This window comes from Streptopelia decaocto (assembly GCF_964273445.1).
Source record: "Streptopelia decaocto genome assembly, chromosome: Z".
In the NCBI taxonomy this organism is placed as follows: Eukaryota; Metazoa; Chordata; class Aves; order Columbiformes; family Columbidae; genus Streptopelia; species Streptopelia decaocto.
The window spans coordinates 54,074,427-54,092,867 of record NC_138657.1 but is presented as its reverse complement, the minus strand read 5'-3'; the positions used below and the strand labels follow the sequence as shown (position 1 = coordinate 54,092,867).

Sequence of the window (18,441 nt, the reverse complement as noted above, 5' to 3'; positions counted from 1 at the left end):
TGAATACCTCAATTTCAGTGGAATTTTGAAACCACTTAAGCAAGTGATTTAAGACTAAAAAGACTAAAATATTTGGAGACACAGGACAAGTTTTTTTATTTTCTGGAAGCCTCCACTAAAAAGCAAGTACTGTCTTGAACATAATATTTAAGCTTACAAATATACAAACTATTCTAGAATAAATATCTGTTGCAGGAATGAAAAAGAAGACACAATAGATAGTGCTGCTGTCACTGTCACTTTCTGGACTAATAACAGAAACTTCATAAAGTTACCAATCCAAATATGTTAACCACACTGAAGACTAGCAAAGTGTCCAGCTACTCAACAAAAATAAAGAGATTTCACAGCCTAGCTATTAAATTTTTTCTCTTAAAAGAAAAAAAAAAAAAAAAGCTGTACTAAGAATTGTATTCTTACCCTTTGCTAGTCTTATAGTTCACAAGGTTGGGAAGGACAGACAGAGCATTTGTCTGATGATGGCTGGAACAGGCAAGAAGGCGGGGAACAGAGTCACACTGAGAAAACAGGGCAGGAAGGGATGAGAGACAGGACAGAGACAGGACAGAGAGCAAGAGCAAGGAAGTCTGTGGCTACCCAGCAATGCTGAGAGTTTACTGCAGGCCTCTGGTGACAGGGTGCAAACTGGAATGCTGGACTAAACATTTTAGTTCCAGGTCCAAATGGGAAGAGCGTAAAGCCATGCAGCTTTGAGAAGCAGCAGGAAACAGACTCCTCTTCTGGACTCAACAAAGTAATATTAAAAGTTTTTTGTGAATGGCATCCATTAACCATGGGCATTTGTTACAATGAGCGTTGAAGATACGAACTGCCACAATCTCATTTGTGTTGTAAGGAAAGAAAATCCTGTCTTCATATTACTCAGTGGAGTGATTTAAAGAAAATCTATAAAAGAATTACTACCTTCAGACCATCACAAACCCAGAATTAAATAGAAAAACACGGCTTCCATAATTTCCATCTAGATTCCTTGTCTTTTCTATCTGTGATAGAGTCACTGTGCCAAAGTCAGCCAGCCGTATAGCCCAAACTTATTTGTAATGGGGTCTTTCAGCAGTCTCTCTGAACAAACTACATGGTATTAGTCATTTTACATACATTCCAAATATGGAAAGTATGCAGTATGTTACTTTATAATTATCTGATGTTATCTTAAAAATGTGAGAGTATTTGTCTCAAACTGAGATATAAACAAAGCTTTTGAGTTTATCTGAGCTTCAGTGAGGCAAACCAGGTACATTTCCATTTCTGCTGTCATCACCTGTGGCACACACTACCCATGACCTCTTCTCTTTTATTACCACATTTGTTGCAATACTACGATCTACACACAGCTTTAGCTCTTGTAACAGCCTATTAGAAGATACGTTGTTTGCTGTTTTGAAGAACACATTTTCAGTGCTTAATTGTGTCTGCACCATAACTGAAGCAAGTATGGAAATGACAAAGAAAATGCACTCAAAACCCAGTAAAAGCCTACTGTATGCTAGACAATAGAAGTTTTATTAAAAAAAAATATAATACTCAAGCTTTTAAGTTAGTAAGACTCTGCTACTAAATACATGATTTGCACCCAGTCAAGACTCTGCTACTAAATACATGATTTGCACCCAGTCATCCTCTAACACAGAGAACAGCTGCATATTAAATTGGTTTGACAAAGCATGTCAGGAAAACATTAGTAGAAGTGCCTAGAACTATTCCAGGTAAAATGTCAATATTTAAAACAAAGAAAGATTAGGCTAAAATAAATAAATAAATAAATAAAATAAAATAAAATAAAATAAAATAAAATAAAATAAAATAAAATAAAATAAACCAAAAACCAAAACCAAACCAAACCAAAACAAAAAAAAAACAAAAACAACCAACAACAACAACAACAACAACAACAAAAAACAACCCCACCACTCCAAAGAAAGTAAGGCTGCATTTTAATTCAGTTTGGTCTGTGTTTATGAGCACACAATTATGTTTGTGCCATTTCTCAGGACTGTCACTTGTGCATGCATGAGATACTGTCAGATACCGTGTGCATACACAAGATAATACCTAAATAACACAATTTACACAGTTCAATGGTCTCTGCACAAATAAATAAAAGACCATACCTGAAATAGGCCTGCTTCTTTGCATGGTAAAAAAGCAGCATGTTCTACCTTCCAAGCCTCAATTCCTTTCCTGTTAGGGACCCCTTTCTGAACAATTCTATTATTTGTGCTCTGAGGATGGTAATACAGGGATTGCAGCAGCCATTTCTTAACAGGCTCCTTGCCTAAAGGACTAACAGAAGTCAGATTCAAACTTATTTTCTGTCAGAAAGCATTCAGTACTATGAGATGTGCTTGTACAAAAAGTGTAAGGTTTGCCAGACTCATGTCTTACAGCTGATTTTTACCATAAGACTCATTCCTCCCCAACAAAGGGCATTTTAAACGAGAAGAAAGAAGTTAAAAGTTGTAAGGAATGGACACACAGTCATAGGAGGTTTTAAAATAAATATTTTCACACACATCTATCCTTTTCCTTTACATGCAATGCAATATTTTGAAGGAAAATATTGTGGGAGAGTCTGTTTCTCCACATATCAAAAGCTTTACAGGACTGTAATTTTTTTGTGTTCTTTTGTTTGTTTGATTGATTGATTGATTGTTCTTCTTTCTAGAATTACAACACGAAAAGATTTTTTTTTAAATCACTGGACAAGACAATTTCCATTCCATGACAACTTGGAATAAGATGTATTATTTTAGCATTATGAGTAGCAAAATGTAGTAATAGTAAATACTTTGTATGAACTTTAAACTACTTACAATGAAGTCTTAAAGAGTTTTTTTCATTTTCCTATTACAGCCACGTAAATTTTGCTATGCCAAAACCACCATATTTCCCTCAACAGGTTGACTTAGTAATGTGCTCTGTACCAAACCATTTGTTCTCTTTGCCTGAAGCATGTTACATCCCACATACTTGAAATATGATATCCATTATGAAAAGCTTTAAAGTTATGTCTTTATTATAATATTAGCCAGTATTAATCTAATCTTCTCAGAACAAATACAGAACTTTTAAATATCTCAATACAGAGTAGCTATGTAGATTCAACAAGAAAGAAAACAACATCAAGTGCTGCAAAGAGAACACATTAAATGTGAACAGAAACAGCACCTGGGTCTTTTGATTTGTTGTTGTCATCATAAATCCTTATTGATTTTTTTAATTGGAAGAGCACTTTATTTTAATAACTGGATTGAATAATTTATGTATTATAGACAAAAAGAAGTTTGTACTAAAACACACATGACTATCTCCTGTTTTCAGAGAACTGTAGCCTTTTAAGTGAATATTCTTCTCTATGTCTGAACATCTTTATTTATTGAAAAGCTGAAGAAGCCATTATTTAAAATGAGGAAACGCTGAAAATGTTGCTCCTGCTCACTTTCAAAGGACAGAGTTCCTTCTCCATCATTCCTATAATTGTAGTAAATACTGTTGAGTCTTCTTTTTAGCCTCTGAATCTTTCTTCAGGTGAAAACTTTTCTATGGAGCTATTTTCACTTCCAGTTTCCAAACTCCACCTGGCTCAAAAATACCTGACTTAGGTTTTTGTCATTGTTTGAGATACGTGTGTATGTACCTATGTTTCTGTACGTATGTGAAGAAAAGCACAAGGAAATTTGATGTAGGTAGAATATAATTAGGCAAACTAAAATTCATAGAAGATTAAAGTTAATAATTATCTTTCAATCACATGCCAGGAAAGCTTTAATGGCTACCAAACCCAAGATCTTGAGGGCTGCAATGAAACATGTATTGATTCCTAAGACTGTACCAATCTTGGGGGATCCACAGTTTAACACTACTACTAGAAAGAACAGGTGAATGGATGAGATTAGTCTCTGCCAGCATGGCAGCCTTCAGCATCATGTCCAGGACCCCTGGAATCCCCTGTAGCACCACTAAGTTTTCAAAGCTCACATCTGGAGAGACCAAGGGACCTTCACTATATGACATCACCGCTTCCAACACTATTGGTTAGGTTCTGAAAAGCACTGGATTCATGTTTCTGCTGCAAAAACCTTTGCTTGTGCCATTTGCCTTATAATCATCCTTTTTGTTTGTTTGTTTGTTTTTCAGTCTCCTCCTCCTCTCTTCTTCTTTTCATATTTTTCCTCTTCTTGGCCTTCTAACTGAAAGCACTCAGTCCTAGCTGGCTAAGGATGCATGCTGCATTTCTGTGACTATAACTACAACAGAAGCTATCAGTAATGTCATAAATAGCTTTAACTTAGCACAGAACAGCCAGATTTTGGAGAAGCTGAGAAGACATCTCTTTTACCAGGGATTGCTTCACTAAATGGTTGTGAAGCAAACTGCAAAGAACCATAACTAGCTGTATTTTCCCATCTTTTTCACTTTTTACTGTTGTTTGTTCTTGTCTTGTTCCCCTTCAAAGAAGTAAGATCAAATTGCACTTATTAGCAAGAGCATCAAAGGGCAATTTCTTCCATCTTTGATACAATCCAAATAACTGTCAAATTTAAAGATTTCTGCCATCAAAACTCTCTGGCTATGCTCTGTTTCAAACTTTTAGGAAATAAAAAGCCTTTACATTAAAAACATGATCCTGGACCATGGTGAGGAGGGAACCTGCAGTTCCCCTGAGCAATTGGCAAGTACAACAAGCATTTCATAAACAGTTGCTGTAAAGAGCTTCTCTCCTCTCACCAATTCTACACAAAGTAATCCTCTGTATCGGCCGTATTCCTCAAAAAATAAAGTAGATTAGCATATAAACCAAAGTAAATTCTTACCAAATGGCCCTTCATTTTTGTTGTCTTTTCACCTCCTTTGTTGTACTTTAAGAAGGTAGAGAGGAATGTTAGGTTTTCTGTCAGTTTAATGAAGAAGAATACAGAGAGTACTTACCTAGAAAACAGAATGTTAAAAAAGGAATTATTAGAACATGGAAACTTACACACTTTACTTATATCATTAACACATGCAAGAATTTACAGAAGGACTAGGAAAATGGATTCTTTCTATTTAGGTATCAATGCTAATTTTTTATGACACTGAACCATTAAGAGCACAAACACACACACATATATATATATAAAAGGTCACTTTATTTCTTTGATATTTAAAATTATTTCTAAAGTTTATGAATCTTCTTTCTTACAGGCACTGTTTATTAATAAGTCTCTTAGGATAAATATATTTGATAGGCCACTTATATTGGGCAGCTTCTGTGCAGCAAATTTCTCTTTGCTGACAATCTCATATAAATTTTTATTTCAATTATCATCTACAAAATTAGCTGCCAACATATATTTTTGTGCAATGGCATTTAAAATTAGGTCTTTGTTTAGTATTATTGACTATCACTGTATTTATTAGTATCAAAATGAAAGTTAAATGTGAATTCTCAAATCTTCATAGAAAATGTGTATTTTTGCAAACATTATACATATAGATAGATCAAATTTTAGACAGACTAAAAATGAAGTATTGCAGGCATTTTATGATGTCTATTCCTCTGCTAGCTTATATGTTATTTAGTTCCATAACAAAGTTCGTGACATAAATTGAGACAACAGAAAAAGATTATAAAAATCACTTGAGTTATAGGAATAACTATGTAAGAGAAAGAAGAATGCCCTAGATTTCAAATGCAGCTAGACTACCAGGAATTTTACCAGTATTCATGACAGTGTTTCTGTCTATTAGTTTATCCAAATAAACCTCAAAAATAAACAGTAAGGAATTAGTGCTTAAATAAATATCATCTTCAGTAGTCTCAAAACATATTCTGTCACCTTAGTTCAATATACAGGGAGGTTCCTGAAGAAAAAAAATGACCAACCAACCAAGCCTAAAAATATAAAAACAAAGAATAAAGCCCCATTTTTCAGCGCTACTGAATTTCCAATCTATTATACTTTCAGAAGAAATGGTGTGAAAACATGATTAATGAATGGCTGAATTCTCAATCCAGAAGCAACACTGAAGAGCCTCATGAGGAATACAAAAATCAGATGCATTAGAAGTCATTGTCACTGTAAAATACTTCTCTCCATGCTCTTCCATTCATCATTTTTGTGGCCTGCTTTGATGATCTCTTCCTCAGCAAAAACCAAAATCATCCCCTGGCATTGCTGACGAGCCTAACACCTGGACTTTGGGTTTCACTACTTTCTTCTTGATATTGCTAACTAATGAGACTCCAAGCATACAGCAACCAATGACAGGGGCAAAATTGGAGAAAACCAGAGCAGAAAAGTTACTTGCCTGTCTTTGAATGCATCAGACTGCTGTGAGTAGGATCTAAACTTTTTTCCTTAAATCCAGTTCTACCCAAGGGAAAAAAATAATTCTAAAAATGCAAAAAACTGTTCAGAATCCTGGTCATCAGATGCCTGTCATGTACTGTGTCATTTACTTCTCTAAATAAATAAGTAAAACCCCCAAACATGAGGTTTATTAAAAGGTGAGAGGACATGAAAACAACTCATTATGCTCATCAACTGTTTTTTTATCGTAGCCTCACTGTAGATGAATCTGTATTTTACATTACTGTTAAATCACCGTGTTTGTCTGAGGTCCTACAAACCTGCATGATAGCCATTGTGTGCATATGATACATTCCTACAAATACCATTAACCATCTTGTATTAAATACACCAGGTTTTTTCTATCCTTAATAGTTTTGACTAATGATTCAGAAATTAAAATTAATGATACAACTCTAGCACAAAAGTATGACCAAGAGCCTTTTATTAAGCTTAATTTGGAGTTGTTATAAAACTGACTTCCATATTAGACATAACTCAGGAAAAAAAAGTGTGGAAGTATTTTCTGGAAGTAGGTACAGCACTCAGCAGACACGGGCTGAAGAGGATCTTAACTGGCTGAAGAAATGAATATTATTAATTAAAAACCTCAGTATGTGAAGGCTAATAGTGTTTATAATCAGGAGAAGCTTCCTACTAACACTTTTGTGATTTATATCTGTAGGTTCAGTTACATATTCATTCTTTTTCAGAAGAGGTTTCTAAGATACCTCTTTTGCTTTCATGATAACTATTCCGTGGCCCTTGGGAGATAGCAGAAATAAGAAGATTTTAAGAAAATGCCTGTAACAAATGCCACAAGGAATATTTTCATCTTAAGGAAAAAGAAAATTCAGTAGTTAGAAAAAATATTCATTTAAAAGTTTTTTTCTGTTTTAATACATTAAGAAATCATAGAAACACAATTTTTACTGGTATAGAATACAGCTAACTCTGAAAAGCAGTGTAAATAGCTTTAGATGCTTTTTTCAGATGCAGAGGATCAAAACAAGACACACGTCACTGTATGCTATTGTGACAACCTTGAAGTGCTCCCACCATTCTCAGCAGAACAATTGGCTATGTTATGCCTTAAACATCTGGGTTTTGTTACTTTGTGAAGAAAAGATAGATGGCTGTGGAGGCAGACACCTCGTCTTGTATTTTGCAAGGTTTTGTGACTGATACTTTGGGCAGAAAAGATAGATGGCCATGGAGGCAGACACCTTGTAAGATAAAGGCAGTTAACAGTGTTGCTGTGAAGGCCTCATGGCCTAATTGGGATGATAGAGATGAACCATCTGTTGGACAACCAACTACCAGAAGAAACCACGAACCAACATCTACCCCGGCAGTCAAAACAACTCACTTCTGGTCAGTACTGTGAACTTCCCCCTACTTTGAAGACCCCAGACCCATTTCCAGAAGAGTCTTCCTAGTTACCATGAAGAGCAAACAGAGGGAGGAGATAAACTGCCCTCTCCTATTTCACATGTAAATGAATTGCATTGTAAAATGACCTCACGTGTGACATGAGGTGGTGGTATGTAAACCTTCAACACGTCCCCCCACCAGATGTCATCAGAGGACAAACTGTACCTGTGGAGTGGTAATATCTTACTCTCTCTCTCTCTGATATCTTAGTATTCCTTCCTTCTCTCTCTTTTCCTTTTTCTTCAACATCTAAAGGTAATATCATTGTAAATTCTGCTGCTAAAGTCTTGTTAAGTTTTGCATTATAGTTACTAATTGTTGCCAACCCACCATTTTTAGAACGGCTTTTGCTGTCAATTTGTTCATAAGGTTTGTGATACTATAACATACTTTTGCCAAGTCACTGATTACTGTAATTTGTATTCCACCAAGTGCTTTTAGTAAATTCCTAATTGAGTTGGACCTCTAGAGTGATTGTCTGTCACTCACTTCACATTACTGCACAGAAATATCCAGAGTTAACTCACACCTGACCTCATCTGTTGAGACAGGGCGTGTGTCATGTTCAGAGTTAACTCATCCTTCATCTCATCTGTTGGGATGGGACAGCTATCCCACAATAACATCACCTATCTCCTTCTCCCTCGTACTTGCTTCAGTGATAAAAGAGCCACGAAACAGTTTTTAGAAAAGGAAGAAGACTCCATATGTCATACAATCAGAAGAAGTCTTAGCATAACGGGTTTAGCATTAATTATGCCCTCTGTTACTCTTTAGCTTGAGAGGCTGTAGCTATTATGTATAAAACTAGAATATTTTTGATTTTCAAATAGCCAGGCCTTCATAGGATACCAGCTTCTGACAAAGGAGCTGTAGGTTTGCTTGTTGAGCTGCAGCTCACAAACCTCTGCTTCTCCCACCACAGTAGCAATAATTCATACACTCCTTGATGTCATGAAGTGCACAGTTTCTGCTCACTGCGCTAGGACCTGTGCTGTGTAGTTGTATTGGACAGACCCTAGATTAATGTATTCTCTTTCTCAGTGGGGCTTATTAGCTTGTATGCCAGACTGGCTTATCTCTTTGGCACTTCACAGCATAATAGAGTGGGCACAGAAGTTTTCCATTGATACCAGGAAACTGGTGAGAGTTGAATGGAGGACTGTCTTAGTCAGACACATGGTGAGGAACATCAAGGGAACTGGGTATGGATTGCATGAATAAGGTCAGAGAGATAATTACTGTAGTCAGCTACCTATAGGGAGGGTACAGGAAGGTACAGTAGACTCTTCTCAGCAATTCCTGAAGAAAGGACGAGAAACCACAGTCGCAGATTACACAAAGTAATACTTTGAACAGACATAAGGAAAAAAAATCTTCCCAATGGTGATAGCTAAAAACAGAAACCAATTGCCCAAAACTGTTGTGGAACCTCCACTCTTGGAGATGCTCAAAGTTTCACTGGTAAAGGCCCTGGGAGACTTGATCAAGCTTGGATGTCAGCCCTGCTTTCAGCAGAGGACTGGATGAGATAGCTTCCAGAGAACCCTTCGAAGCTAAATTATTTTATGGTTCAGTGATTCTGACTCTGTAGCTACCACTAATAATAAAATAGTTGCACAGAAAGACAACAGAAATGAGAAGGCCACAGCCTCCTACATACCCTTCCCTTTCCTTGATGTGCCACCATGCATTTCGCAGCTGTAGCCATCATTCTGTTCCCTCCCCACAACAGGACTGAATTTTGTTTTCTGTGCTTAAAACTAACAACCTCTCTATTGTCATAATGTTTTGTGCAGCGCAGATGCTCAGAGAACAACTGTCTCTAAACTAAGAAATTAATGTACAAATGCATGGTCTAAACACCTAAGTATTGTTAAACATTTTCTGGTTAATTTTGTACCTTATTATAAAAGTTTTGTAATTCAGGAAGGAATAAACACATTCTATGGAGCAGACAGTGTTATCAAGTGTATTAGTTGCACCCCTTAGATGTGTAAACTGATACTTGCTTTTGATATTTTCTAATGTAATCCATTTGAAATTAACTTTTTTAATTACAATGACAATTTAGAAATGTCTGTAAACTTTTTAAATCATGGCTTATATATCTGGATTCTAGGCTAGACTATTTCTTTCCTAATAGGATCTAGTCAAAAGAATGTTATGGAAATAACACATAAGAACAAAACCAGGGAATAATATTACCTATACTAGCAACAATAACATTTCTTATTATTCCGAGTTAGTATTATAGGAGATTAAATATGTTATTTTGCCATGTCTGTCTACTATTACCTCTTTCATTGGCCAGCTATGCTTCCTAATGCCATATGAGAAGGACAGATATCCTGGACGCATTAGATAGGTCTGTATTTGTATATTTTCTGGTCCACAAAGGGAGGACAGAAGGGATGAGCTTCTCTCATAGTGTAAATATTACAATAGACATCTTCATTAAGTCCAAAATTATACACAATTTTAAAAAACAATTCCCATCTTTATAAAACTATTTTCTTTGACAATGTTTGAATCTTGGCATTGATGGATAGACGCTCAGTGGTACTGTTGCAGAACTCCTAATTAGAGCCACAGCTGGGGGAAGAATTATAAGGACAAGAAGAAATCTGGAGCAATTTTAGTTTCCTCCCACTGAAACACACTCAAATCCTCTCAGCCTTTTTGTAGAAAAGCTCAATACTAGATGAAGAATAATAATTTGCTTCTCGCTACACTGCAGAATAAAAATACTTGCATAATGAATATTTGAAAACTGATTGCTATATGGCACTGTCACCACACAGAGCATTAGCTCTCCTTCCACTCTTTCTGTTGTTTGTTCTTCTTAGGAAAAGAGATCAAAGATGCCCACTATGAAAATAATGACTCTCAAATACTGATGCTATACATCAGGCAAAGTCTTCTCTACATATTTCTTCCAGTTTGGGACATGGAAGACTTCTATGGTCTAATGTCATGTGTGTCTTCATAGTGAGAAAAAAAATGTTAACTGCTGTCTGCCATCATATTTCTACTACCCAAAACTATTTTCTTCCCTCTTTCCTCCTTCCCCAAACTTCCTGTCTTCTATATACTTTTCTTTCCTTACTTTTGCATAAATTCACTGCCTTCGTGTTTGTCAATTTGGGAATGCTACTTCAACATTTAGGACTCAGACATGCACATACTTAGCAAGTGACCGTGACTTTTGCTTTTGTTCTGTGGTCCATTTCCTCTGTCCTTCAAGCTCACCAGCAAAGGTGTCCTTTTCCTCACAGGAAAAATTGCTGTTTCCAGGGAGAAGCTGGTGAAATGGAACATGTGAGCACTGCTGAACCACTTCAGCACAAAGACTCAATTCAACGGCTGTTGGAAGTGAGTTGCACTAAGTGACTGGATTTTGGACTGCAGTGGCCAAGGAGTGCTTTCAGGCTTCCTGTTCTGGCCAAGCTCTGGGGAATGCAAACACTGTGAGGGGATGGTAAGAAAGCCAAATTTATCTCCTCCACATTCTGAAAAAGAAACCAATGAAGATCCTGCAGCTGCAGTGCCAAGAAAGGTGAGTGCTCTGAACAGACTTCCCATCAACACAGGCAAGAACAGCAGGGCAGTTGCTAGCCCTCTTGGCAGTGCAACACCCTCAGCAACAACCCCCTAGAGAGGCAGGGCAGGAGGCTTCTGTCTTTCTGTGCAGCAGCAGGTTGCTATGTCGGTACTGCATCTGCAGCAGGTCCTGCAGGGACCTTGTGTAACCCTGTGTGAGATTCAGTCCTGGCTGCATTTGCTTATCCTGCTTGCTGACACAGCTTTTCTGTCATGGAAATCAAGCCCTTTCAGAAAGCCTGTTTCCCATGACTACCAGGTAAGATAAACCATCAATGAGTTTTCACTTCTTAAACACATCATGGCCACACCTATGTCTCTGAGCCTTAACTATGAGCATACCTTAATGTGCTCCCACTTGAACTTTATGAAGGCTTCTAAATCACAACATCTGGAACCAAGATGGCTAGAGTAGAAAAGATCCTCAATTTTAGGGGTTTAACACATTTTTTTTTTTCTTTTTCCTTTTGTTTGATATGAATTCTTACATTGTAAGTACTGACTTTGCATTCTGTTATTTTTTTGTTACTTAATAATGCATCACATTTATTCAACAGCAAAATAACAAAATGGTCTGCTAAGATGCATTACCTTTTCCATAGAATCCAAAATTCATACAGCTTCACATGGTGTAAAGCTACACAGAGCAGAAGTCAGTAATATAGCAATATTGACTGGCAAGAAAGCAGCTATAGTTGTACCTCTGCTTACTTAATTCAACAGTGACATTCATCACTATCTCTTTGGGTATCCCAGAGTAGTGTTAATTGCTAGTAACATACAGGTATAAGCATTTTAACAGCATATTTTCTACAGTTTAACAGCATATTTTCTGCCAGTTTCTCCAGAATGCTGTGGGATATGGTGTCAAAGACTTTACTCAAGTCTAGGTACATGACATCCACAGCCTTTCCTTCATCCACTAAGCAGGTCACCTTGTCATTGAAGGAGATCAGGTTGGTCAAGCAGGACCTGCCTTTCATAAATCCATGCTGACTGGGCCTGATCATACGGTTACCTTGTATGTGCCACGTGATGGCACTCAGGATGATCTGTGCCATTACCTTCCCTGTCAGACTGACAGGCCTGTAATTCCCCACATACTCCTTCTGGCCCTTTTTGTAGATGGGTATCACATTTCCCAACTTCCAGTCAACATTCCCAGTTAGCCAGGACTACTGATAAATTATTGAAAGTGGCTTGGTGAGCACCTCCACCAGCTCCTTCAGTACACTTGGATGGATCCCACCTGGCCCCATAGACTTGTGTGAGTCAAAGTGGTGTAGCAAGTCATTAAACATTTCCCCTTCAATTATCAGGGCTTCATTTTGCCCTCTGTCACTGTCTTCTGGCTCAGGTGTCTGTGTACCTGGAGCACACCTGGCCTTACTGTTAAAGACTGAGGCAAAGAAGGCATTTAGTACCACAGCTTTTCCCTTGTCCTCTGTAACTATGTTTCCCCCAGCACCCACCAGAGGGTATAGATTCTCTTTAGCTCTCCTTTTGTTGCTAATGTACTTATAGAAATGGTTTTTGTTCTTTTTTACAGCAGTAGCCAGGCACAGCTCTAGTTGGGTGTTGGCTCTTCAGATTTTCTCCCTGCATAGCCTCATTATTGTAGTCCTCCTGAGTTGCCTGGCCTTTCTTCCAAAGTTTATAAATTCACCCAATACCCCCAAGTCTTTCTCCATAGGGCTGCTCTCAGTCTCTTCCTAACCAAGCCTGTATTGATTCGAAGGTGTTGCCCGTACACAGGTGCAGTACCTTGCACTTTGCCTTGTTGAACCTCATGAGGTTTGCATGGGCTTAATTCTTGAGCTCACCCATGTGCCTCTGGACAGCATCCCATCCCCCAGGTGCATCAACTGCACCGCTCAGCTTGGTGTCATCTGCAAAACTGCTGAGGGTGCATTTGATCCCATTGCTCTGTCATTGATGAAGATATGAAACAGTGCTGGTCCCAATATGTATGCCTGAGGGGCACCACTTGTCAGCATCTGGACATTGAGCCATTGATCACTACTCTCTGGGTGTGACCATCCAGCCAATTCCTCATCCACTGAGTAGCCCACCCATCAAATCCATATTTCTCAAATTTTAGAGAGGAGGATGTTGTGGGGGACCATGTCAAAAGCCTAGATGACATCCATAGCTCTTCCCTTGTCCACTAATGTAGTCCACTGATGTATGCACTGTCCATTAGTCTTATATCACTGTAACATTCATATATATTTATATACATTACATATATTTATATCATTATTTCACTATATATTTATTTATGTCATTCACTGACTGTATTTAATAGAGTTTCTGTGATCACTGTTTCTGCCACTCCCAACTGCAACAGCATGGAGTAATGTATTTTCTTTCCAAGTTCTCTCCACGGAACCAAATGTGATTTGGTCCATTCCTCAGCTTTTTGAAACACTTCCTACATACTGAACAGATGCATTAACAAAAAAACCTACCTCAAAACTGCAAAATCAAACAGTCTGTATTTGAAAATACTCAGTAAGATAACAGAGTTTTCCATGAAATTAACGGTTATTTAATGACATTTCATAGAGCACAGTATTTGGGTCATATTTACAACTCATTGCTCTAAAACCATATGAAGCATTTCCAAATCACATCAGGATGATGTAAGAAAGGTATTTCTTTTGAACAATGAGCTAGGCAATATTTTTTTTTTTTTTATTTATATGGAGGGAAGGATTACTTCCTGATCCTATCCGAGATAGATTAGTATGTAAAATAAAAGAATGGGTAGCCAACATGACCTTATTTGTAGTATTATCCAATACGGTACTATTTTTATTGAATTATTGCCCAACCTTTAAGAAATATTGAACTAGTCTTGCTAATCCTTTTCTAACCTTGGAGATAAGCCACTTTTTTCTTTGAACATTGCCATTAAATGCTGCTTGTGGTTTGGAGCAATCTCATATAAATGCTGACAATGGTTCTCTTTGAGAAAAAAAAAAAAAAGAAAAAAAGAAAGAAAACAAACAAACAAACACACATGCACAAAACAAAACAACAACAACAAAACAAAACAGCAACAACAAAACAAAAAAACCCCACGCCATTATTTCTCACTTCAGTAATTTTTAAACATAAAAGGCCAGCATATTTCCAGAAGAATTAGGGTGCTCCTAGGTGCGCCTTTTCCAGTGCCATTAACTTTGTGTAGACATTAACTCATCCTTCAATGACAGCCAAGTCTAAATTGTTATTGTTCTGGTTTGTTGCTGTTTTATAGTCATCTCACCTGATATATTGTTAAACATCAGAAGGGAGAAATGGACTTATCACTAGATTCTTAACAGATAAGTGAAATTCTTAATATATGATTATTCTACTTTGGAATAAATAACATTATAAATTTACTTCACTTAATTCATGTACATCATTTCAGTAACACCTAGCATGTTTGTACCTGTCAAAAAGGGGGATAATCCTAATCTAAGGAGGATGAAAATGAAACTCCAGAAAGACACAACCAAAAAAAGCAACAACTGTCCTAAAAGTGAGGCAGACTTACTACATACAGTATGGTACACTCATGTAGCTCTAAAGACTACAAAGCCACTGTTTATTTTATTTTCATTGGCTGTTTTTGCAGTACACACACACTATCTAAATCTACCACTTTTGCCACGTATTTTTCTGACATAACTGTTCCAGAGGTAACTGAGAACACATATGCACAACTCAAGTTTTGCTGCAAAACTCTTGTAACCAGACAACTAACTGAAGACAATTTTGTCGCATAGTCTCAGAAAAAAAGGATATCGTTCATCTTAATTTACACCAAGTTGAACGCAACTTTTATTCCTGTGAATATATGTCTAATGGAAGAATAGCAAAACCAGGACAGAGACTTAACATTTCCTTGTGAATCGATAACTGAGAAAATTCAGAATAGAATATAGACTCAAAATTACATTAGTATATTAAACATTTTTCAGTTTACACCAAGTTTCAGGCTGCTTTTACATTGCAGAATATTAAAAGCTCAGACACCCTGCTTGCCAGAATGCCCACAGAAGCCAGCTTTCAAATTACTTTCAGCATTCCCAGTGCTGGTCATGCCAGGTTTCATCAAAAACTGTAACGTGCATAGGCAGCTCCTGACCTCTGTGAGAGACCCCTTTCTTCAAAATTATTCCCAATTTATAGTTGACAATCATAACTTTGCAATATCCACAACAGTGATTACCAGAATTCACTCATTTCTAATATCTTCTCTGATATTTTTTGTCAAGTAATACAAAGAAATTTTGATTTCCTATTATTTTTTATTCAAAATCACAAGCAAAAAGGTTGAGGTGTTGTGTTTTTTTAGTGTTTGGCGTTACTGGGAGCTGGTTGAGTGAAGTCTTCTCTTGCTATAGAAATGCCTTGCTTTATTTCATATTTTCCTGTATATGTTTTATTTAACATTCTTTAAGACACATGCCACCTGTGTACTGAGCAGTACAATGTCTGTTGCCAAGGAAACAACGTTATTCTCTTACATCCTCTTATCTTCCCTCCCCCTCTCCTTATTCCAGTGTCTCAGTACCCATTGCATCAAGGGCAAACGGAAAAAGGTTTCCATGATTGCCAACACATATGAAAAAATAATGCCTTCAAATACTCGCATAAAGTATACCAAATCAAAAGAATTGTAATATATAATATAGTATTAATAAGCATTACACTCCTACTAAAAGCTATGATATGCATACTGTTGATCCTGCTCAGTCATATTCCCAGAGCCATCTTGTTCAGTATGAAGAAAAAAGGTCTTCATCATAATTGCCTTCAAGCCACTGGAACAACTCATCAGATGTAGTCACGGGTATAAAGACTTGCCTTAACAAATACAACCAAGATTTCATAGCCAACTGTTTACAACGAAGAAGGAAACACAGTCTAAACAGTAAAGGAGTATCGCAGAAAGCTTTGAGTTCTTATCATGCTGGGTTTCCTGTAAGGCCCTTGTTTCCCAACAGGCCACTTTGAGTTGTCTGAGCACCTAAACAAGAGGTGAAGCAACCTAATCTGGAGATGATGCTACATTTCCCAGAGCCAGAGGAGTACACCTGCACACCATCATTTCACAGCCTTCTCTTGGGTAACAAAACCAGTTCCCAAATGTTGTAAAAAAAAAAAAAAAAAAAGAAGGAAAGAGGAGCCTAAGTTCCATTTAGTCATTAACACAAAACCACAGAATAAAAAACAAACATGGAAGTAGACTCAGAAATGGAGAGTATTACTCAGCTCCTAGAGAAATCATGGCTTAACTACTCCCAATTGCAAAAATAACTACATTCATTTCTGGCTTCAGCAGACAGAGCAGGAATTACAAGCAGGCAGTTTTCAAACTTTTCAATGTCGCTAAGAAACAGAAGGAGACATATAACTACGCCCGTGGTTATGTGTCCTGATTGCTAACACTGCCAGGGCCCTGGGTGCACCAAGCAGCCATGCCAACTCTGCCCAGGCTTGCTGCCTCCAGAGGCACTCTCAGCCTTGTTCCCAGCCCTGTCCCCACTGTCCCTCACAGTGCTTCCCACACATGAAACCTTACAACCATCTTGCCTTAATGGTTGAGCATGCAACCCAGGACATCCGTCTACTGCTTCCACCGCTGACCAGAGAGAGGGAAGAGACAGAACGGTCTTTTACTATGAGGAAAGATGAAGCTTTCCCAAAACTCTTCTGCACTGGCTTTTTAAAAGAATTATTTTTATTTTTCTAAAACACCAAACCAAACCAGACCTGTGCACTTACTAAAAATAATTTTGTAGAAAACAGACATCATGTAATGCTGTGCTGCATATTAACCTTACATATTGTGTACCTGCAGGTGAGGATACCTTCATCAACAAAATACAGCATCCTAAAAAAGAAAAACCTGTGGTCATGGAGGGTCCTAGACCACACTATAAGAATGTGCGTCAAAACAAATATTTAATGCAAATAACTTTCATTTTTGAGGGACTTCTTAAATATATAATAATCAAACTGGGCAGCTAAGAGTAAATGAGTAAATACCAGGAAGGTTCAGGAAACCTGGGCTTTACTGCTTCCTCTCATGCAAGATCAGTGATGCCTTTTCAGTGACATTCTCTGTGCACTTAATTTCCTTGAAAATACAAAAAATATTGTATTTGCCAACAATTATGTTCACAGACGTCAGTGGTACCTTTGCAGTAGCTAATTAGGAAGATATTTCACACCTTAAGGACCTCCTTGTACATAATTCCACCTTGTATCTTGGATCATGATCCTGTATCACTGAAGGAAGTGAGATTTAAATTCACAAACTTCTCTAAGTCTATTGCCAAACTGTTAATTGTAAGTGAAGCACCTGATATTGTAAAATATACACACCACTATGTTGGAAAAAAGACAGTTCTACTGACTTTCCTAAAATTTTAATGGAAATGATCCTATCATCCTGCACCACGTAACAGCCAAATTTGTCACTGTATTTGCAGTAAACATGATAAAGCCAAAAGTAAGCTACAGGGCTTGCTGTTTTTCAGGAGAATGTATTGAACTTCAAGTATCATTTTGAAGTCAACATATCTCACAGTGATGTAAATGTTTGAACTGCATTTAAAAAAAAAAAAAAGAAAAAGATTCTGATGTTCAGAATTATGTTAAAATCATATCAGGTGCTTATTAAATAATAGAGAGGAGAAACCTAATATTTTGATTTCCAAGAAAACTGATTAAATGTTTATTTTGACTGCCAGGAAAAGAGTGACACTGAAACCTCTTCCTGTCAGCAGGTCTGGAAAAAAATTATTTCAAAAGTTCAAATTAAAATTATCCCCATATTTCAATGGGGTACTGTACTTATAGAATGAAATCTCCAATATTTGAGACAGCCACATATTTTTCAGCAGAAAAATTCACACTGGTTTCACCAACTCACAATTTCAATATAAGTGCTTCCAAAGAGACTATCTTAAAAAGGTGACTAATCTTTTAAGAATAATACATAAGAAGACCCAAGAGATCATAAGTGTCTTATTACAGTTTTAGCAGT

The 18,441-nt window shown here is 37.1% G+C and overlaps 1 protein-coding gene across 1 annotated transcript in view; it reads right to left on the bottom strand.

Moving 5' to 3' along the window:
- LOC309451561 (3',5'-cyclic-AMP phosphodiesterase 4D) overlaps positions 1-18,441 on the bottom strand; it is a gene marked incomplete at its 5' end in the record, with an annotated part of 350,513 nt that overhangs the window by 215,108 nt on the left and 116,964 nt on the right. The gene's annotated exons all lie outside the window — the stretch shown is intronic.